This window comes from Pleurodeles waltl, chromosome 10 (genome assembly GCF_031143425.1).
Source record: "Pleurodeles waltl isolate 20211129_DDA chromosome 10, aPleWal1.hap1.20221129, whole genome shotgun sequence".
NCBI lineage: Eukaryota > Metazoa > Chordata > Amphibia > Caudata > Salamandridae > Pleurodeles > Pleurodeles waltl.
Window position 1 is genome coordinate 153,335,968 of NC_090449.1, and position 24,394 is coordinate 153,360,361.

The 24,394-nt window shown below is 43.8% G+C and overlaps 1 protein-coding gene across 4 annotated transcripts in view; it reads left to right on the forward strand.

The window, feature by feature from the left end:
• Positions 1–24,394, forward strand: part of RAI1 (retinoic acid induced 1) — a 529,708-nt gene that overhangs the window by 317,100 nt on the left and 188,214 nt on the right. Inside the window, exon 1 of one of the 4 annotated variants that reach the window (XM_069210070.1) lies at positions 8,311–8,591. The exons of the other annotated variants lie outside the window; for them this stretch is intronic. The gene's annotated coding sequence lies outside the window, so the exon portion shown is untranslated. Of the gene's footprint in view, positions 1–8,310; positions 8,592–24,394 lie in introns of those variants that run through there. 4 annotated transcript variants of the gene reach the window in all.

Genomic DNA, 24,394 nt, shown 5'->3' on the forward strand with positions numbered 1-24,394 from the left:
ACCAGGATTGAAAGGAACCTGGTGAAAAGGAATGACGCTTAAGAAGCTGCAGAGTCGGTGCAATTTAAACATGCGCATATATCCCTTACACTCGTCACACCATTTAAGTGCTGCATTCCAGGGGACCACCTCCCTGGTTGATCATGCACGACGCAAACACACATCCCACTTGGGCTCACAACAAATACACTACACTCTTCTAGCCATACACCCCACAAGGAGCAGTATGCTACCCATGTGGGTAAGTGCTTCAAGCTCCATAGTAAGGCAGCAGTACACTTTATATGTCATATCGCAATATAAGGTTTAATGGCATTTAAGAACTAGGTTCATTGTTTAACTCCACTTCTGCACTGGCTTTATTTGTTTAATACTTATGGGCTGGATTGTAAAAACAGAAGGGTTCTAGATTTTCAGAGTAGTAGGCAATGTCCTTCTGACTTCTTGGAGGAGAATAGAGACAGCATCTCCTTCCCGGATTACTAATGCCATCTCTGGGCTCTAGTGGCATTTACAAACCTTGAGCTTCATCATCACTTCACAGGCAGCCATTGATTATGTTACAGGACCATTGTAAACAGTTGCTTGTAATTTGTACAGCAAGTGTATGTTATATGTTGTAGTTCACTAGTGGCACTGATGATAGAACGAGAACAGCCGTTAAGGTGGAAATTGGATATTCGGTTTTTATAGAATCCTCGAAATAAACTCTTCACAATGAAATTTGAAAATAAGTTTAGAGGAAGAGTTTTTATCCACCCCTAGTTTGGTGTAAATGGACAGCAGAATAATGAATTAAACAAATATTGTGTTTTTTCAATGTGGCTCATCAGAGTTGTATTTGCCTATAGCTGCAGCCAGCAGCGCACAATTTAGCATCTACAGAAATGCTAATGTGCAGCTATATCTCTTTCAGCTGGTGTAAAACAGGTGAAAATTATTACCTGCTTCTATGGAAAGTTCTGCCTTGTCTGTAGTTTGAGAGTCCTGGCAGAACAACAACATTTAACTGGGACAGAGTCATACATTTATCTGTTTACCAGATTGTTCCTTACCTTTGGTTAAACGGATTTCCAAAGACCCCAGGTGGGAGTGCAAGTATGTATGCCTTGTGAGCAGTATGCAAAAGATTCTAGGGACTTTAGAAGCCGGCTACTAGATGATATCAAGAATATAGCATGAGAAAATGCTTGCTATTGTGGTGCATAAAAGCTAGGCCATTACTTTAAATGTTATGATGTGAGGATCATATACTCAACACACTGAGCCAATAGCGGTTAGTCCGGCATGTGAAGGATCTGTGTAGCAAGGTGCAGACACAATGTGCTAACAAGAAGAATTGTTCTAGATCAGAGTTGTACAACACATGGCCAGATCCCTGACAAATATTCAGGATAACTGTTAGCTTTATAAATTAGTTAAATCTAGATCCATAGTATGTAATGTTGCTTATTTCCTGGCCATCTGGTGCGGACCCAGCCCTTGTACATTTACGTTGATTACCTCTGTTACTGCTGATACAAAATACATTTAGGGAGTCCTGCTGAGGAGAGCAGGTAATTTCTGAAAATTGACTGACTGCAGCCCGGCTAGCAGCCTTGTCCCTTTACTGTAATTGATGTTTTAGCTCAGTTGCAAGCTGAGCGCACGCTGATGTTTATTAGAATTTAGTCTCATTCACAGAGGATTACGAAGGATTGTGATTTGGTAGAGGAATCAGTATGAGGTCACTGCTTGACCATTTTGCGACTGTTACACTGAATCGATCGTCCCATGCCAGTATAGGGCATCATTTAAAGGGGATCTGTTGTAACTCATTAATTGGTCTGACTTTTTTTTTTTTAATTTGCCCTCATTCACCGCAGGCTGTAACCCCATACTTTCTGATATTGCGCCCTCTTTCATGGGGTAGCCTAACTAAAGAGGTATTTAGCTCTTGTCGGTTTACACTGGTACCTTACCAAGTGTCCAAGGCAAACGCGGGTGTTTTCATCGGATAGATAGTTTAGTTAATTGGTCTGACTTGCATCGGAAAGAGAAGCAAGGGAGTAATGGGTGAGGCCATAAGGAAGGGGAATTAGGTGTTATCTATTGGTAAATGCCTCCAGTCCCTTTTGCGTTTAGCCCCTGCAATTATGGGCCCGAGCCAGCCCTTAATATGTCACAGAATAGGTGCCAGTGCCCGCAGCTGGCGCTAGCAAAGGCTGGGGGTGCCAAGTACAAAAGCTGAGTAGCTTTGATCCCACCTCATGCCTTTTAAATTCATGACCAGACACTACCTATCTCTTTATATCACTTTTGCAGGTTCTTTTCCATCCCTGGTGTCCTCCCTTTGACGCTATTTCACAATCTTACGCTTCCTCCTTCCTCCCCCGTTTTGTATTTTTCTCTGTCTTGCTTTGGCTCAAAGTCTGCTGACGAAAAATAACTTGCAGTCCCCCAAAATGAGAGCTAATGGGCCCAACAGCAATCACCGGTTCAAATTAAGCACTGGCTCAAGCCAAAAGTGTATATTGAGTGAGAAGGGCAACACCCCACAGAAGGTGAGTTGTAATATTATCACTGGTATATTTTTTTGCTACTAGAGTAAATATTCATGTCTAAGGCGTTCCACTGATAAAAAAAATCAGCCATACACACACGTGAGCGAAGGAACTTCTGTGATTTATAGGTTTTGAAAATAAAACTCTTCTCTCTGTTGGATAACATTACTAATTTTGTGTAGGGTGCCATGCGTGCCATTGAAGAGGTCTAGTAATGCTTTTGACAGTAAATAGTCCAGTGTGGTGGCAAGTTGGTAACATGGGAACAGCTAGGTGACATTTTAGGAGGCATGAAGGTCTTGATATGCTTTTAGACTTCATGACTTATTGCTGGGATTACACCCTATGACTAGCAGTAAGATTTAACTTCAGTAGAATGTGGATGAATGCATTTATGCATGCTTGTGATGCTCCAACCCTTCCCTCATAATCCCATGCACTATGGTATTATTTCATAATTGACACTTCATCAGCAGCCTGAAGTCACCACCATAGATGGTCACAAGAGGTCTTCAGCTTGCAAGAAATAAAAGCAGTGAAAGCGCAAATAAATTGTTTTAATGGGGTTAAGGCAGGTTTTGAGAGTTCTGAGTTGCAAAAAGGAGTAACTATGTACTTTTATTTCTCTTTCTCTTGAGTGACATTTCAGCAAAAAAGCATGCATGTAGAACATTTGTGGATCATTTGGAAAATCCATGACTTGTAGACGAAGCAGCAGTTTAAACAGTAGAGCTGATTTGTTGGTCTTGAGGTGCACTTGATAAGAAGGAGCTGCCTCTCCAGCTCCTGTTCTACAGTGTTCCTGATGGTGACCACTTACAGAGCCAATGGAAGAGCCATCAGTGGAGAGGAGACGGTGCTGAAATGATTTGAAACTGATCTTAGCGCAGGAATGTTTGGCCGGGGTAGGGTGGAGTTGGAATGTGGACTGGATGCAGTAATTCAGGGTGAGGTGGGAGAGTATTTCCGATATCTCAGAGGTGGGCAGAACTATGGGTTTACTCATACACTCAATCCAGGTAAGAGTGGGAGCAGTTCTGGGAGGTCGAGGAGGGTGTGGCTGCTGTCAAGTTCAAGACTTTCTCAAACAGCATGAAAGAGTTTTGTTGGCGTCTAGGGATGAGGTTGTTGCAATAGTTTGATCAACCGCAGAAGAGTACAGTGATCGGGTCTTAGGCAGACTTGAACTATGGCTAAGTGCAGATCCTTTTGATATTCAGCGGGTTAAAGAACGTTGCGTTGGTAACAAAAGTGGAGTGTTGCGTTTAGTGGTCCTAGTGGAAGTTACAGGTGGAGAGAGAGAGAGAGGGGAGGATATTGTCTTGGTTAAAGGATACAAAATAGTGACAAGTGGATGGACAGCAGAGGAGGGGAAGTTTATAATTTGCAATGTATATGGTTTAATCCTGAAGCACCATGTTGCATCCTGTGTCCGATAGCGCTCAGACATCCAAGTTTATGATTGGGAATCAACAGCTCTTAACCATCCTGTGTTCGATCGCACTCAAGTATACAATGTCTGGGAACACTTTTAAGCATCCAATGTGAGGTAGTACTCAATCATCCAGCGTCTGATAGCGATTAAGAACCCACAGTGTGATATTGCTCAACAGTTCACAAACATCCAGTGTGAGCTAGAGCTCGATCGTCCAGTGTGTACAAGTGCTCTATCTAGTAGTGTTAGTTGGTGCTTTATTTTTAAGCGTCTAATAGTGCTCAAGCATTCATTGTGTGATATTGCTCAACAGTACACAAGCATCCAGTATGAGCTAGTGCTCGATCCACAAGTGTTTGGTAGTTCTCAATCCACTAGTGTTTGACAGTGCTCAATCCGCAAGGATTTCATAGTTCTCGATCCATGAGTGTTTGATAGTTCTTGATCCACCAGTGTTTGATAGTGCTCAGTCCACAAGTGTTTGATAGTGCTCGATCCCCCTGTGTTCGATAGTGCTCGATCCATCAGTGTGTTAGTGCTTAATCCTCCAGTGTGTGATAGTGCCCGATCCACCAGTGTGTGCTGAAGCCATCAGTGTGTGATAGCGCTTAAGCATTCAGTGTGTGGTATTACTCAACAGCACACAAACATCCAGTATGAGCAAGTACTCAATTCACCAGTGTTTGATAGTGCTTGATCCACAAGTGTTTGATGCGCTCGATCTGCTAGTGTGTGCTAGTGCTCGATCCACAAGTATCTGATAGTGCTTGATCCACCAGTATCTGATAGTGCTTGATCGACCAGTGTGTGCCATTGCTTGATCCTCTGGTGTGTGATAGTGCTTGACCAACCAGTGTTTGGTAGTGCTTGATCCACCAGTGTGTTGTATTTTTGTATTGACCACCGCGGCGAAGCCCGCCAAAACACTGTTGCTGCGGCTACCTCCCGTCCGCCAGATTATGACCGTAGCCAGCATTCCGCCAGAGGGAAGGTGGAATTCCGGCTGCGGTCTTGGCAGCGGACGGCGGTAAGGTGGCACTGCTGCCAGCAGCAGCGCCATTCCAGTAGACTGCTGCAGACCATATCATGACCCATGATATGGCCTGTCGGTGTTCTGCTGGCGGACGCTGCTGCTGGCAGCAGCGTCCCGTCCCGTCTTTTGACGGAGGACTCCCTGCAATCAGGTAAGTCGGATGCTCTGACAGTGGAGGGGGGTGGGCGGTGTTGTGTGTGTGTGTGTGGGGGGGTGTGGGTGTATGTTTGTATGTGCGTGCATGCAGGTGTATGGAATGCGTGTGTGCATGCATGGTTGTGAGTGTGCGTGTATGTTGTGTGAATGCGTGGGTGCTTGTATGTATTTAAGTGTGTGTGGATATGTGTGTGAATGGATGTATGCATGCATGGGTGAATGTGGGTATGAGTGAGTGTATGCGGTGTATGATGGCGCATGAATGTACATGTCTGTCGTGGGGGAGTCTGGAGTGGGAGGGTGGGGGAGGACTCTGGGGAGGGGAAGGGGGCAGAGGAGGCCTCTATCAGTGACAGGGAAGGGATTCCCTCTCACTGATAGTGCCAACCGCCATGGTTTTCGTGGCAGTAAGGAAGCCACAAAAACCATGGTGGTAGGTGGGGTCATAATCCTGCGGGTGGGACAGTGACAGACGCCTGGCTGGAGATTGAATTCTCCAGCCCGGCGGCTGTTACCTCCTTGGCGGACGGAGTGGTACATTGACGGTTTGGCTTGAGCCAAACCGCCAATGCCATATTTTGGGGAACGGTAACACTAGCCTGTTGGCAGTACTCTTGTCCAAAACACCGTCGTCCGCCAGGGTCATAATGAGGGCCTTAGTGTGATACTGAGCACAAGCCTCCAGAGTGTGATATTACTCATTCATCTACTGTGTAATAGTGCACAAGCATCAAGTACGCAATAGTGCTCAGGCATCCAGTGTGTGATAGCACCCACAGATATGTGTGTGTGTGTGTGTATGCATATAGATATAACCAACACTCGAACATAAGGCATCGCATCATTTCACATTTATTTCTACAGTTGAGTGAGGAGGAAGGCCGTAACCCAGCCCCTGAGACTTATTAACACCCTCCCCCTTCTCTGAGAAAGCTGCCCGGAGCTGGGCCTGGGCTGGCAGGGCTATTAATTCTCTTTTTTTGTAGACACGTAAAATAAAAACATAAAAATGCAGATTCTTGTGTTTGATAAGGGTGGGAGCCTCCAGGATTTCAGGCATATTAGCGGTGTTATTTTGTAAGTCACTAAAATAAGAGATGTTGCGCTGTGGGTTTCTTGCCCCGACCCACATACAAAATAGTTATTTACAGTGGGCCTGCTGCAACTGTGCAAACAGTTACAATGGTGATGTTGCCCACATACATACATAGTTACAATATGCTTGCTTCACCAGCACACATTCATGCAATGTTACAACAGCCATAATACCACTCCCCACATACATACTGTGAGTCTCTACACCAGCATGTACAATGTAAGACTATCCATTTCTAGTTCTTCCCACATACATGTGTAGCTACAGAGGGCTCATTGCACCTGCACAGGGTTCGTTGACATGAGGCCTACATGGGACATGCTGGTTGATGATTGCGAGGTTCAGAGACATGCTCTAACCATGGTGCAATGAACTGCTAGATGCACATAAGCCCGAGGTATTGCAGAAAAGTGTGAAAGTTATGCATGCACATGCCTACCCACCATTTTTTAAGGGGTGATCTCTATGATAGAAATATGTGGGTAATCGGTGCCAGGTATTGAATGTTAAGCAGAATTCAAGATAGTTGTCAATGAGTCTTATTTTATCAGGTATGAAATTCCATATCTTAGTCATCTGAACTTCGAAGGAGTTGTGAACAGCTAAATGTGAGATGCACTCCGCTTTATGGGTATTGCGCCTACCCGCAGGCCTCCAGTGGAATGATTGAAGGGCTGGTGAAATGCTGGATAAGCAGCTTTTAGAGTTGCCTTGCAGCTGCATTCTTATTTCTTTGAAGTTTGCAAATCAGATAGAGAGGGGCTCCATTGTGTTTACAGTTGGTATAGTCAAGACGGCAAAGTATTAGGGCAATGGCGTTTTCTACCATGTGAGGAAAACTTAGGAACTATTAAAATCAACATATGGATTGAATGATATTAAAAGTCCCTTTGGTGACTTGAAATAACTTTCGCCACAAGGGAGAGATTGAATTCCATAAAGGCCCCAGATTCCTTACTTGGTTTGAAAGGTTTGGTGTTGTACCAATACTTTTAGGTCGAGCCTAGGCAGCACATGCACCTTCTCTGCGAGACATGCTGTGTTCAGTACTGTGTACAGTTCGTGCTTCAGCCACACTCACTCTTCCTTTGTTGTGCTTGTCTTAAATGCTTCATTTTTATTGGTGCATAGTGCTAAGTGTCTCTCCTTTGCGTGCAAAGTTCCCGCCCAGGGAGCTTTCACTAAGAGAACGTTTTGGTTGACCATCACTCTACGTCACGCTTCCTCCTGTTCCAGCGTGTGATGGCCCTGCCTCCCTCCTCCTCTCTGGTTTCGGTTTTCCCTTTAATTCGAGCTGCGATCCTTTCTCCTTGCAGCTCGGTGCCATGCTTCATGTTCATTTTGGAGTGAGGGTTTTCGCTATTAAATACGGGAATGCTGAAAACGAAACTGCTACCATAGAAGAACGCATTGGCGTATACATGTAGGGAAGCTGCCGCAAAGCACATGGGCACGAATGTTCATCATGTCAGCTGAGATGTACCTTTTCCGTTCCAGGAGCATTATTAATGGGAATCACGTTTAACGAAGATTTGTAAGGCCTGGAGAGAGCCTGCACTGCTTATAGTTGCCTGGATCCAGCATTGCCTCATATCCTGCGCTTCTCACCCAGGCGTGTTTTGTACAATATAGCTTTCAAACATTGGCAAAACCAATAGCTCAAGCTAAACACTTATAAGTCTCGTAGGGAAGACCTATTGGCTGTGCCAATGCTTGTTTAGACAAGTGGGACAGTGGTGGTAGTTGGTAAATTTGCAGCATGCTAGCATCTCAGTCTATGACGTAGTTAGGTAGAGGCGTCCAATGGTCAACCGCTTGGAGGCCTTTGGAACAGGAAACAAGATCTCATGGATTTCCAAGTATGAATCGCGTGTCATGGGCGGTACTGAGTGAAGTTAAAGGCGGTGACGAGGCTGCGGAGTGGAATCGTAAATCTGAGAAAGGGGGGCGTGATTTGGTGAAGGACATGCCATCTGCCGCCCCTCCCCGTATCCTGCCAGCGCTGTGTGAGGTTGTGTTCATACCTGTGTTTGCAAGGTTGCATGTTTTGATCGGCGTCAGATGCTCTTTGTGTGGTGAAGGGGGCGGGGGGAGAGGCGGTGCCGAGCCGGGCTCCCTCTGGCACGGCGCCCTGGTCCCAGAAGGAGCCGATCCGCCGCGAATGGCTCTGCACAGACTCGAACAGGGTGTGCGGCTCAGGCTCCGCCAGGGGGGGCAGGGTTTCATGGAAGGGGCGTCGGGGGCACAACGCATCACTGGGAGGCCCCGGAGACTTCCTCTGCTTTGCCCACGCCGGCCATCTGGACTTCTGGCGGGACCTCAGCCCAGGTATTTATACACTTCCTGCGGGAAGGCGGCTCCAGTGCTCTCGGTGTGTCCTGCAAGGGCATGGCTTCTGATGCAGACACCAATCGCCTTCTTCCAGCCCAGACGCTGTCTGCCAGCTCGGGCCTCTTGTCTCTGCACCTTCACAACCCCGGAGGTAGGGGTCTCAGGTTAAACAGGCCTGTTCTAGAACCGCTAATTGTGACACGCAGCTGTACCTTTGAAGAATACAGGGCGGAATCCGTCCGGCGGGCACAGGAACCTGAGGCCTGCAGAATGCAAAAGATTGCTTCTCAAGCATGTGCATAAACACAGTGAGCGGCCCTCAAAAAGAAACCGGTTCTGCCTGTGAGCGTCGCTTCACTAATACCCAAGTGACCCCAAAACTAACCCGTGAGCATTCTCTTCTGAAAAAACTAATCTTCGAACCTTCAGTGACTAACTCCTTGCATCGCCTGCACCCAAAACAAACGCCCTTGTGTCGGTCTGGCTTTGAGCATCGTGCCTCTGCCCTGTTAGCAGGGGGAGCCCTGCTGTGCATATCCTCGGCCCTGCAGGCTTGTGCCCTTCATTTGTTAAAGCGCGTTCCTAGCCCGTGCGGCGTGACCCAAATAGTTCTGTTAATGGATGGGTCGTCTTGTAAAGTACTTCAGGATGTGAGGTACTTAAGTTTTGACTCACTTGACTACTCATAAATAGTATTGTTGCTGTGATGGGACAACAGTACTATACCACCACATAAGCGTCCAACTATAGTATATTATTGTTTCCCTACCTGGGTGTGGGGCCAGCAGGACACATGTTCTTTTTTTTTTAGATTCACCTGCACTCTGGTTGTAACAGGTCTCTTGTGGATGACACCAAAAATGTACAAAGGGCTTATGATCAGCCCATTGCTTACCATTGGTTGGCTTTACTGTCACTCTCGTTGGTTTGCTTCTTGGTGGCTATAAAACACACACAACACTTGCTTCTGTAAATATTGCACAAAACAATTTCCACCACTGCTCAAAGACAACATATTTCCACCCACATGGCGTAGCGTGCTGTCTGTGTAGAGAACTTCTTAAGCGCCCCACATAGTGGTAGTAATTGCTATACAAATGCAACAATACCATACAACCGCCATAAAAACAGGCAAGTTATTTGTCGTTAAATGAACAGGAACTATACTTTCCCCAGATATTAAAATGTGGGTCTGTGTGTTTTTCTTAGAAGAACGGGGGCCACAGAGGTGCCTATCCTTGGCCTATTCGTAATCCGAGGACCTTCAAGGTATCGCTGCTAAGCCAGTTGATCCCCGTGGCATCTAGGTAACATTCCATCAACCCTGCCAGCCTCTGAGAGACAATAGCCTTACTGAAAATGTAATTCATGGGATGTACCCGAAGCATTGGTCAGATGAGGCACAGTAATCTTACAGACTAAAATCCAACACCACACACCCAACAATGATCTCCGCTCAGCAATCCGTGCTGCAATGGCTGCCTCAGGAGCTCCAGACTCCATCCTCCAGAGGACGGCCAGGGCAGCTTGCCCACCACCGGTGTGGAATGGATTATCATTTTATCATTGCAGCTTGCACCCTCTCCAGTAAATACTCAAACCGCAACTGTTAGAATTATCTTCTTCAGATAATGCCTGGTTTTGTGTCTGGAAGTTATCAAATGAGTAAAGCGCGCTATGTGAAACCTCTAATCTACTCGAAGACGATCAGGCCCTTGTGTGAAAAACACCATTTATTTGTGACCTAATCGACCACATTCGCAGTAAGTGTTGTTCAGTGTACCTAGTGCTTTAAATAGACAGGTCCTGTCTGATACTAAACACATGCACTTTTTTATTTTGCATGTAGAGTACCTGCACTTAATGTCACTACTGCAGGACATTTAATGGGAGAGTACCAGCTCCTCTCGGGGGCAAGAAGGACCTCTAAATAGTGAGTACCTGCACTTCTGTACTTTCATTCCAAACTCTGGGTGTACCTGTACTTTGACATTTTGTCCCTTTGTTCACCTCTTCACCAAAAGGAAGATATAGTCAACTGTGTAACAAAATAAACAAGCATTGGCAAAACCACTAGGTCTCACCTATGCAAGATCTCTTGTCTTTTCAATGTTTTTTAGACTGGCTTAAAGTCAAGTAAAAAGTGCTATGATGTGGCCAGCTTTGACCGCGTCATAGCACATTTTTTAAGCCATGTTGTACAGCAGCACTCGCTGCTGTGCAATATGTTTAAAAAGAGCATGAGTGGGACGCAAGCAAACTGAGGGAGGCACCGTGGAAGAGGATGGGAGGAGCAATAGCTGGAGGGGGGAAGGCAGCAGAAGGAAGTTGCGGATTCAGCAATAACAGGCAGTCAGAGCAGGGGGCATGGGGAAAGCAAAACTAGGGAGATGCAAGGAAAGAGAGAGGGAGCACCAGACAGGGGTCAGCAATGTGGAGAAGGGGAGGGTGGGAGGAGAAAGAAGCAGCATGCACAAGGGGGGAGAAGAGGAAGAAGAAATATTACCTCAATCACAGTGTGAGCAGTGGACGAACACTTGTTAAGTTGAATCAATCCATGCTTGATTCATGCTCCACAGAAAGGAATGGAAGTGATACTTGATATGCGCTGGCCAATTAGGAGTCACCAATTAGAGTGATCATGAAGCCAACAAATACTATACCATGGGTGGGCTCCAAGCCCTTAATTGCAGACAGTACGACTCGCAAGTCCGATCAAATGCGCTGTTGCAGGTTTGACTTAAAAATGGCTCACACTTAACTGCACTTCATTTGTGTGAAAAGTGCTTTAGCGTGAGAAAGTGAACAGCTCACCACTGAAATGATCGAGCTAAACTAGCTCAGTGGGTTAATGCCTGGAGCTCAACTGATTTTGCTATCTCCTGGCTGCAGAGTCATAACCAACCAACTAGCAGCATTGCGCATCCTTCAAATGATGGTGAAATGAGCGCTTCTGATAAACTCGTTTATATTTAATATGCCCCCCAACACTTACCATTACATTTAGATTTTTAACATGTTGTGGACAAAATATTGGGTAAGAATCATTGGTAATGAGGGCGACTCCCGCCGCATGAGATTGAGTTTATAGGCGTGGTTACCTTCCACGTGCCGGTAACCTGTGACAACGGCAGTATTTGTTATGCATAAGCCTCTATAAAAAAAATAAAAAAACTGTTACTCCAGGCGCTTTTCTGCCCGGGCCCTGCAGACGGAGAGAGGCGGGAGGAGCGACGCTTTCAGCGTCCTCCGTAGACATAAACAAACCCTGATTAGGCGCAGCGTGACACACGGTGGTGTCGGTGGCAGCAGCACGGGGCCGGCTGGGGTGGGGGGCACTGCCACGGGGGCCTTCCGTTTGCAGAGGTCCACCACGCCTGCTTCTAGCAGAGGCGAGGCACGGAAGCAGACAGGCGTGCGGAGGCAGGGCCGGGCCGCAGGTATGTGCTCCGACGAGACAGGCGCAAACACCAGAGACCCATCTTGGAAAGGCATGTGGCCGCGGTCGCACCTTCCGCCAGCCCTGCATTTACAGGCGACATCACTGCGTGACCTCAGAGACCCGTGAGAAAACTGATCAAATAAGCCTGGCCAATAGAAAATGATGATATATCAAGTATTATTGCAGTGCCAGAGATAGATTATCTGTTGGGTTTAAGCAGTGCATGAAATGGAAAAAATAAAGTGCCGGTACTCAGTACCGGACAGTACCGGCCCATTTAAAGCACTGAAGGCTACGCGAGTCAGAGCTTGCAATTCCAATCCTGAATCGTGCATATATACATTGGAATGTATGTATCGCAAGGCTTGCTTGAGAGCACAGTACATTAGGGGTGGGGGATGGTGGGAGACGACGCACATCTGTGTACATCGAGTGCTGTTTTAGAGCGTTACATTACATTTCAAAAAATGTAATCTCATTACATTTGTGGATCCCATTTTTTCCGGCACAGGGAGATAGTAATTTTGTAAAGAGCCGCAGCCAGGCACCACATTTAGCAATTTAGTTAATGAGTGAAAATGTGGCAACTGGAATCTTTTAACAGTTTTATCTGATTAAATTGGAAGTATACAAAATAAAACTATTAAACAAATATAAGGAATGTGTCATGGGTACATTGACAAAAAGGCATTAAAAACACAATATGATGTAACGTCTTTAACAGGAAAAACTCATATTTTAGGTTGCTATATATAAATGCCCCAGTGGTCCCTTAGATCGCAGTAGAAGTGAAAAGGATCTTTAATTTAAAGGGGAAAACAGCCGGATTACATTGTACAGTCTGTCAAAATAATAATTATGTTGAAATATGACTGGTGCCACTGGACTAAAAACTCATATATAATTCCTGTAAATCAACATAGTTATTTATCTGTTAGCTGCTCAGCTATGTATGTTCTTATCATTACTGTGCATTTGGACAACAACTGTAACTTTGTTTTCGAGGTCGAGCGCGCAAGCACTCTCACCTGTTGTAATCTATTTGTGAGCTTTTAGCCACACCCACCACACACCCATCACTATCACTCGTTCGTGGGCCTGCCTTTCAAAAATCACCATTGGTAAATACTTTACGTTTGTCCCTCCTTGGGGCGGTTTGGTTACCGCCTAGGACATCAACACTGTTACAAGGTTAATTGCACAATTCCTGATACGTTTGACTGCGGGTGAACTTCTTTTTCCTTTTGTGTCTCTCCTTTGCGGCCATGGCGCTTTGAATCTGCTCGCTTTGTCAACTATTTAACTTTTAATTTTCAATTTAGGTGGCACGAAATGTCTAGTTAGAAATTTACAACGTTAACATTTCTAACTCAAGCAAACACAAGAAACTTTGCATTGCAAATGCTTGAGTATCTTTGGATTTCTTGTTTTGAAAAGCACTCTGTTACTCCTTGGGTCTGGTCATGTTATTTAAGACCCCAAATATGAATCCAATTTTTGTTTTTGCCCCAGTGTGGCTACAAAACACATTTGCTGACACAGTATACTACAGGAAGTATTGTGAAAGATTACAAAAATACAATTTTAATTCACATTTTACTTAGGAGAGCAAATACACGGTGGGAGTCCAAATGGAGTTGGAGTATGGTGTTGCAGGAGTAAATTAATTGGTCAGAACAGGGCCCTGCACTAGTAGAGCTAAAACCAAAGTAAGTAGCTTTATGTGCATATGGAAGTTGAACAATGAACTCGCCTGCATTTGGCCAGCGTCACACTCTTTTAATTTGTATTGCATTGCCTGACACACCAAATGCCTCCACAGCCTTTCTTGGGGTCATTAGCTTTTCAAACTCGTGTCATCCTCCATAAAAGTGTTAACAGCAAAAGCTAGAACAACATGTCATTATTTCAGTCCCCAAAGTTTGCTCCATTTTGAAGAACATGCATTGCTGGCCATGATTATGCCATTACCAGTTCAACGCGTTGTTGTATACTATGAACATATGTGTCACATGACCGATTTTCAACACTAATTATTTGATGCAAATAGCATGGTCATGTACATTTCTTAGGCCTTTGATGTTGTTTTATAGTGCAGGAAGCGTTTACCTCCTGTAATTGGTGGAGTAAGACCGATTATTGCAGAGCAGTATTGGATTGACAGATTTTAGATATGTGAGAATTGCCATGGTTGATCTATCTCATAGCACATTACAAAAAAAAAGTTAAAGGTTGTCGTAAATTAATACAACAATTCAGAGTCGTCCATTTTTCAAATTCGTCCATCTCCAGTGGAGAGCCTTGTTGTAGGAATTTAGCGTAAATGTCGCCAGGAGGTAAACCTTAGATTGGTATTTTTGCTTCTCTGTTATGCATGCATACTATTTCCATTCCATACTGAATATAATAAGGAAAAAACTTTTTTGCAAGGATATTTAGTCAGATTTTGTTTGATGCAGTTTCCGATGTTTAAAGCAACATGTAAGTGAAAAGATGTGACCTCGGATGGAGATATGTATAATACTAGAAACAGCTATTAGGGTAGATTCTTTATTATGAACCAGTAGAAGCTGGTGAACTTTACAACATATGGAGTAAATACCCATCTGCTACATGCAGTCGTATCTAACAAGGCCCTTCTCCCAAAGGAGCTCTGACAACTTGACCACCAGAGATTTTTTAGAGAATAGTATCACCAAACAAATACGTTTTCTGGCACAATTTCCCCAAAATGGGTAGAAATCCATGGGTTTTGCATGTAGTTCAAATAATCGTGGTACGAAATTGAATATCAATGACTATGATTTTTCAAGATATATACTTTCATTTTCCTTCTATTTTCCAAATCTCGCCGACTTGTAAATTGAGTTTTGGGCATGAATGAGATTACACTCTGAAGGCAGTGGGCAGGAACACAAACCGAAAGAGATCCTCAGTCATATGGGGAGTAGAGTTACACCTTACATTAGAGTAGAGTTACACCTTACATTAGAGTAGAGTTACGCCTTACGTTAGAGTAGAGTTACGCCTTATGTTAGAGTAGAGTTACACCTTACATTAGAGTAGAGTTACGCCTTATGTTAGAGTAGAGTTACACCTTACATTAGAGTAGAGTTACGCCTTATGTCAGAGTAGAGTTACGCCTTATGTCAGAGTAGAGTTACGCCTTATGTCAGAGTAGAGTTACGCCTTATGTCAGAGTAGAGTTACGCCTTATGTTAGAGTAGAGTTACGCCTTACGTTAAAGTTATGCCTTGTGTTAAGCACGCCTTGGAAAAGAAACAGACTGCACTGATTTTATATGCTCAGGCCTCAGTAGCAATTACAGATACTGATAATAAGGCCGTAAAACGTATCACTGTAGATGATGAAATGTTTCCTCCAGTTTAATTAAATAACTGACGAAGGTGCAAGAAAGCCCTGTATGTAGTCATAGAAATGATGCCAAAACATCAGCGAAAAGTGTCAACAACTCATTATAAATACTAATTCAGATATCATCTTAAAAGAAATTGTAAATGCAATAATTTTGCCTCTTTCTTAAAAGTGCTAATTTTATCCTTTATCCTCAAATGTCAACTTTCATCTTTAGAGAACAGTCTCCTTTATTTGCAAAAACAGGTTTGTCATATTCAGTAAACACACCCATTTTGTCTACATACAAAATTCTTCATTTTATTGTAAATACGTGCCAGTCATCATTGCATACACGCTGCCATGTACCCCTCTCTATGGCAGACATTTTCATTAGAGTACTCAGGTATCCCATAATTCAGTGCCAGATTGGCCCTTATGACTGGCCGATTAAATGGGCCTGATTTTCTGCACCTCCGGAGTTACAGATACTAGAGGTTCCCAGGACGGGAAGAACTGACCCATTACAAGTTGTACCGTGAGGGTCAGCTAAGAAACGAGGAATCACTGGGGAATTGTTCCCTGCAAAAGTGTCGACCATGTGTCTCTGGGTCTTCATGGGATCTCATAAAACAAATGTTTACACCTGGGATTCGCCCTCTTCTGTGTTATATCTTTGACTTTTTACCCAAACCCTAGAACTTAATTTATTTTTACTACTGCACTTCACTGATTATTATTTTTAATATTAATTATCCAATTTTTATTCTTTACTGACAGTTTTACAATTCTTTTTATTAGAAACAATTGCATGAAATCTTTTTCGGAGTCCGCTTTAAGTCTCCGTGTGATTTTGCTGTGTACACTTTACTGCTCCTCTGTAGAGCTAGACACACACTATAAATAGACCGAATAGAAAAAATGGCAACATTATTTATAATTTGGTAGGCTAATATATGTTATTTAGTTTGGTATTAAAACAGCCTCGGAATTCCCTGTGCCTACATTTTGGAATCTCGCCAGACAGCATGCACCAAAACCCCCACAGTGACGCGGGGTCAGTGCTGGGCAGGGCAGTGCCCTCGGCACGATCTGATGGCAGCGCGTTCATGCACCCAGACCCACTGGCGTAGTGCCCGGTCACTGCTGCAAGGTGAAGTGAAGTGCAAAGCACTGCCCTGGGCAAGACTGCCCTTCCTGGGGCCGAGACGCCTCGTAGTCTGTTCCCAGGAGGCGGACTGGCTCAAGGGCAAGTTGTGAGGTTTCCTGCCTCGCCGGACAGAGTCAGCCGTGTGCCAGGCACAGACACGACGCAGACTCTACAAAAGAAATAAAACGCAGAAAGATGCAAAGCAGAGATGCACATGCAGAGAAACACAATGCAAGGTACACATTGTACAGAAACACCATGGCGAAAGCCACCACATACACAGTCAAAACACTTTTAGAGACAGTACATAGAAAAAGGTGAGACACCACACACAACGATAGGACCTTGAGACAATATCTGGAGATGAGAGGCGACACAGCTCAAAGAGACAGCACACAGAGGGACCACAGAGATGAGAGACGAAAAGCACAAAGACAGAGAGCTGCAGAGGTGGGCTGTGCTCAGCTAGACAGAGAAGCTATCATTCACTCTCTGGGTAATAACAGGCCTCTCACTGCGCCTCATGCCATATTTTATTTCTACCAGAAGATAATAAAAATGCAGGCACTAAATCTGCAGAAAATAGAAGTAACCGGCAGCAGATACATGCGAGGAAGGCTGAGAGTAGGAAATGAGTCCCCAATCTGTGCCTGGGGCAGATGGCGGAAATAGAGGAGTCGACCCTCTTTGGAACAATGCAGTCACCCAGATGACCATTAGCGCCTAGAGCAGAGGCATGTCGTGGTGTGAGGTGTCACTGTGTATAGCAAAACGAGCAGGTAGACCCAGGATAGTCGGGGGCATTAGGTGCCTCTTTAGAAAGAAAGAAGCACTGGCAAAACCATAACTGCAAGACAGGCAACTTTGTTCCATGTTTGTGAGATCCCTGCCAGGTTTTTGAGTTAACCATTAACTATGTAACCGATCCCCATATAGATTAATTGCAGGTAGATGTACGTCAAATAGATATTCCATTTCCACATGGAAAGGCCATCTAAGGCATCAGTACATTCAGCCAAGATGCTGTGGCACATTTACTGATGGGAGGGTTGACATGAAGCAGACTACCATCATAATTGATGAGCGATAGGAGGTGATAGACCATCGATTGAGTGATGGCTTGCTGGAACGCCGGATTGACCAGTGCATCATATCATCTGTTTCAGATGCGTTGAGTTTTGCTTGAGCAGCTACGGGAAGCAAAAGGAGCGAGAATACCAGAGTGTACTTGAACAAGAAGTGGACAACAAGAGATGTGGCAGGGCAGGCTGCGTGGCTCCCACTACTAGGGATGGAGCGTGAGTGCCAGGGCTTTGACTTAATCCACAGGGTTGGTGGCATCTAAGCAAATAATAAAACCAGCTGTGGAGCTAATGTCCTCTGTTAGATGTGTGCTAATGATTTCTAACCCTGACCGAGCCAGTTATCAGTGGAAAAATATGATAATGGAATAGCACACATCTGGGCTTAGGTGTGTAGTAGCACACATCTAGGCTTGGTGATGGAGCAGGACATGAAAGTGTGCTAGACATAAGAATAGTAATAATGACAAAAATAACTTGCATGCAGTGCTTACTGCCACTGTTGTGCAGCTTTTTGGCATAAAAAATACAAGCTGTTGTGATTATTCAGCTCAGGGGTTAGGGCTGTTACTTTGTTATTTTGTGTCATCTGTTGTTGGTTCTTTATTATTAAGGCTCCCAGTTTTCAGTTTTTACTGATTTTTACAGATAAATACCGACAGAAAACACTGTGCTTTCTGTCTGTATTTATTTTATTAAGTGGAAAAATACAGAAAATTGTATTTCTTGTGGGTAGCTTTCCTTGCTGTCCTGTGTGGATTCCAGGACAGCAGCTGAGCAAACAGAAAGCATGGGGAATTAAAAAGCATTATGAGATTTCCTTAAATACAGGCATTAGTTAACATATATTTGTTTATAATTTAATATTTATTTGGAGGTATAGTGTTTTGTTATATTTGGATGCTTGTTTTGCTGTAACTCGACAGGCATCTTCGTATGAGTGCATGTTTATCAGTTAAATAAATGTGGAAATAAACCATTTTATGGCCCTGTTTATTCTCAAAACACACAAAATAAATATGGTTAAATACCAAAAATATGGCCAAAAAAATGCAGACGGAAAAGCTAAAAACCATAAATACCATAAAACCGTGAGCCCTATTCAGGATGCACTTCATGCACCTCCCACCACTAAGGCAGTCTGAAAGTGCTTAGGATGACAGAAGAGATAGACATGATGACCCAAGAGAGATAAAAGGAGCAGCAAGATGAGGGGCACGAGGAAGCAGCCCTGTGAATAGATTGCTCTTCCTTACAGCACTAGTGTTTCGTTGGACAGTGATGGTACGAGTACTTTGAAGTTCTTAGATGGTAGTTTGATTGAATGGGAAGGAGGAGCAGGAGACATAGGGAAGCAGCAAGAGGGGTGAGGAGGGAGCAGATGAGTAACGAAAAAATACGAGGCGGGAGGTTGAACCCGGAAGGTGAGCAGGAGCCAGTGACTTTCCCGAGAAATGGATAAAAGCCCTATATGATGGTACAAGAGAGTGAAGCGTGCGCCAACAGACATGGGAGGATCTCACTCTCTGAAGAGGGAAAAAAAGGGAGTGCTCTCCAAACTAAATTCAGTGAATATTTAATTTTTACCAGGTGAGCTTATAAAAGAGAAGTGTAAAAGAAAACCCCCAGATTGACGGTGGGCTGCTTTGCTAGTTTCATGGTGGTTTTGAACTTTCCATCTGGCTTCTGCCCACAAGGGCTCTGCTTAATGTTTTTCTTCTTAAATGTTGTGTCTCCGCTTGGCTTTGCAGATCCAAGTCTCTTTAAAGTTCGACTCTAAAGTCCACATCTCAGAAGCATTGTGCTTGTTACACTCTTGTCTAGAACATTAGGTTCATACTTCATTAATGTGTGAAAACAAAGATCTAAAATGTATTAACTCCAATAATTTACAATAAAACTTGTCGACTCTAAAAAAAGACAAGCGTATAGCTAAGAATAAAAATATCTCAGGATAACAAATCACTAATCTAGACAACAACAATTCCCGCTGTTGTTGGAATGGCCCGAGAGCCTTTTCTAGCTTAAATCCCATTGTGTCTGTGGGGAGTTGATTGATACGTTTGGTTACTTGTAAATATTTTCAGAGCAAATATTGTTTGATTGATATTTTTGGAGCCTTTTGTACTATATATTAACTATTGTGAGTTTAATTTTTGAGGTCTGCCATGTCACTGATTGGGTATTTTATTCCTGAGATCTTGTACCAGTGCGGTTACCTGTCGGCTCCTATGTGTACTATGCAGCTCCTCTTGCTTATTCTTCACTGGGCGTCCTATCAGGTATTAGTGCTAAGGGGATAGTATTCAACTCCAAGTTCACTCAATAAATCAGTACCTCATAGCATGTTCAAAGCAAGGTGTGCTAATCCCATGCTTAAAAATTAATCTAGAAAAAAATAGAGATTTTGGTGGGTGGATTTAGAATGTCGGTGGTGTCGTGGAGTGCTCCATACAATTAAGCTGATCTCCCCCTAAAATGTGGGAGCTACACAGTTTTCTATTTATCTTCTTCGGGATTTTATGTTGTATACGACTGATAGAGCACCACCGTATCACAGAGATGCTTTTAAGTGCACAGATTTGTGAAATATGCAGCAGTGGGTGAATTAATGAGTCAAATTCATTGTTGGGTGAAGAGCTTTAGTTCAAGTTGGACAAAACAGAGCAGCTTCTTAAAGGCCTGTCGTATCTCTTCTGCGAAAGTGATTCACACTTCCTACATCCCACACCTTTGCCCAATCCATTAGTGACCCTGTTTTCACCAGTTTTGTCAACTCTTAAATTGAGGAAGCACCCTTATTGTTCACCCTCATTAGCACTCTGAGCCACCTAAAGGTATTTCACACTGCAAGTTGTGAGAAATAGTCTGTCCGTAAAAAGTGACGTCTTAGGGTGAAAATCGTTGTACGAGTTTGAAGGCCCTAGGACTTGCGCTTGAGGTACACATACTGTGCCTCCACATACCCCTGATTCGAACTGCCCCCATCAAGTGCACTTTGAAAAAAAACTTCGAGAAAAGTGCTCTTAAACTAGGTGTGCAGTACTTTAAAGAACATGTGCATAAAAGTGGAGCTGTTATAGATTTCCACTACTTATGGGATTGTTCGTTAGTGTTCTCTGCTTTTATCTTTCTTGTCTGGTACATTTATGCCCGTGTGTGTCCTTTTGGTGTGACTACAAAATTAGCTCATTCTGTCGAGGAAAACAAAATAGGATATATTTTCATGTTTGGCACTGCAATTCGTATAATTATTTATTTTGTTTCTTTGTATAAAGAGTTGTATACGTCTTATGTATGTATCTGATATGTAAAATAGTTATTTTCCTTTAAAAATAAAGACAACTTTTATTTTGCCTATCTTGCAAGTCGCGCTATAGCGGTTTTCATACAAAGAGGCCTCCCCAACTTCCAAGAATGCAAAAAACATGGGGCCCGAACATTGCTTGGCCCCACGCATTGCTTGGCCCTAAAAAAGGTGATTTGCCATCTCTTTGGCTGTTTGAAAGCCCCCTCCCACCCAGTCTTCCTATGGAGCAAATTACTCATACCATCATTTTTTAAAGAAAAAAATCATATATATATATTTTAAGACCCAGTTGAAATTCTGTTGTATTACCAACAATGGGCACCAACCATGTTTGAAGGTTCTACACCTTGAACCTAGTGTAGATGCATCATCACATACGGTGAAAATGGAAAGGATGCCTTGATGAGGATTACAAGATGGATGTGGCAGGAAGGAGAGTAGTGGAAGGCATGGTGTGCTGTGCTGAGCCGTGGAAGTGGGAGCTCTCCAGGGGATCGCACCCCTCCGGGTTAGTATCTGTGATGAGGCGTTGGTTCATTGACGATAAGCACTCTACATTATCTTGTGATCCAGATGTACCCCGAATCAGAGGTTAGTTTCAACGTTGAGGTCTACAGGGAGTGCAGAATTATTAGGCAAATTAGTATTTTGACCACATCATCCTCTTTATGCATGTTGTCTTACTCCAAGCTGTATAGGCTCGAAAGCCTACTACCAATTAAGCATATTAGGTGATGTGCATCTCTGTAATGAGAAGGGGTGTGGTCTAATGACATCAACACCCTATATCAGGTGTGCATAATTATTAGGCAACTTCCTTTCCTTTGGCAAAATGGGTCAAAAGAAGGACTTGACAGGCTCAGAAAAGTCAAAAATAGTGAGATATCTTGCAGAGGGATGCAGCACTCTTAAAATTGCAAAGCTTCTGAAGCGTGATCATCGAACAATCAAGCGTTTCATTCAAAATAGTCAACAGGGTCGCAAGAAGCGTGTGGAAAAACCAAGGCGCAAAATAACTGCCCATGAACTGAGAAAAGTCAAGCGTGCAGCTGCCACGATGCCACTTGCCACCAGTTTGGCCATATTTCAGAGCTGCAACATCACTGGAGTGCCCAAAAGCACAAGGTGTGCAATACTCAGAGACATGGCCAAGGTAAGAAAGGCTGAAAGACGACCACCACTGAACAAGACACACAAGCTGAAACGTCAAGACTGGGCCAAGAAATATCTCAAGACTGATTTTTCTAAGGTTTTATGGACTGATGAAATGAGAGTGAGTCTTGATGGGCCAGATGGATGGGCCCGTGGCTGGATTGGTAAAGGGCAGAGAGCTCCAGTCCGACTCAGACGCCAGCAAGGTGGAGGTGGAGTACTGGTTTGGGCTGGTATCATCAAAGATGAGCTTGTGGGGCCTTTTCGGGTTGAGGATGGAGTCAAGCTCAACTCCCAGTCCTACTGCCAGTTCCTGGAAGACACCTTCTTCAAGCAGTGGTACAGGAAGAAGTCTGCATCCTTCAAGAAAAACATGATTTTCATGCAGGACAATGCTCCATCACACGCGTCCAAGTACTCCACAACGTGGCTGGCAAGAAAGGGTATAAAAGAAGGAAATCTAATGACATGGCCTCCTTGTTCACCTGATCTGAACCCCATTGAGAACCTGTGGTCCATCATCAAATGTGAGATTTACAAGGAGGGAAAACAGTACACCTCTCTGAACAGTGTCTGGGAGGCTGTGGTTGCTGCTGCACGCAATGTTGATGGTGAACAGATCAAAACACTGACAGAATCCATGGATGGCAGGCTTTTGAGTGTCCTTGCAAAGAAAGGTGGCTATATTGGTCACTGATTTGTTTTTGTTTTGTTTTTGAATGTCAGAAATGTATATTTGTGAATGTTGAGATGTTACATTGGTTTCACTGGTAATAATAAATAATTGAAATGGGTATATATTTTTTTTTGTTAAGTTGCCTAATAATTATGCACAGTAATAGTTACCTGCACACACAGATATCCCCCTAACATAGCTAAAACTAAAAACAAACTAAAAACTACTTCCAAAAATATTCAGCTTTGATATTAATGAGTTTTTTGGGTTCATTGAGAACATGGTTGTTGTTCAATAATAAAATTAATCCTCAAAAATACAACTTGCCTAATAATTCTGCACTCCCTGAAGTTGCTTGGCTCTGTCAGTGAGTCAGTGAGTTCACTGTCACGATTCGGTTCAGAGAGTCCATCTTGCAAGTTGTACCTGTTGTTTGCAGTCAGTGGGAACACATTCTGACCCAGTGATGTTAAGTTTGAAATAGGCCTTGGGCATCTAGGCCTGGTTTGCAGCAAGGTAGTGAGTCCTTTTCTTCTTTAACAGATTATCCAGATGAGACTTTCACATTAAGTTGTTAGTAATCAACATACCGGTAGGTTATGACATCAGTGCCGGCCTTCATATGCCAAGGGGCTCCATCTATAGATTTACGATCCTTGGCAGGAGGACATCATGGAAGATAGTATCAGTAGAAACTCATGTGGACCAATTTGGCTCTGTTCCTCTTGCAGAACTTCCACTAGAGCCACTGCAGAACAATGAAGGCAAAACATATTGGGGCGTGAGGGGTTCTAGTATTGTTAAGCAGCACCTCGGAGCTCCAGGAGGTAAGGGGTCACCATGGTCTCATCTCTGGCTCATCATTAGCTACCTTGGTGACCGCTGTTTGTACTGCACTTGGGCTGATTCCAGACTGGTAGTCTTGGAGAAGTATTTTTTATCTTGTGACTACACGTTTTCCCTTTCTTTCACTAGGGTTGAAGACTTTCTTTAAGATTATATTGTCATAAACCATTCCTTTGCTCTTTGTAAGCATGATAAGGGTACTCATGCAGTCCCTATGACGAGCCTGGGACCAAAGACCGACATCAAATTCAGCAATTCTACAGAAGATTTTTAATATGTGTGTTTTTCACAGAGTGACTTTGTCGTGTTTACTATATATGTCTTTCACTGACATAGTCAGAATGTTTCCAAACACAAACCTCACGTCCCACATCCCAAGTCGAGAAGCAGTGGGGACACCATCCCTCATCAAAGCAGATGTCAGTTGTTTCCCCCGACAGCAGTGGTGTCTGCACAGTGCACCTGGGACAAGTGGCGATCAGAATTGAAAATCTGCCGATGGCTGCGCTCTCCCTTCTTGGATCACCTTGGCAACAAGGCTTCTTCATGTTGTGTGTTCTCCGAGACCAGTGATGAAGCACCTCAACAGGCTAATGTATCCGCTGCAAAAACCTGTGTGTAACCTGCAGGTCATCAATTTGAATTCCAGTGGGCCAGCAGGGGCTTTCATCCTCCCTAGGACAATAAAACGAGTAACACTGTGTATTGTAACAACAACAACAACATATTATGACAGCATTTTTATTGCACTTGGTGATGTTTGAAGTTCTTGTTTGCAAAAATAAAAT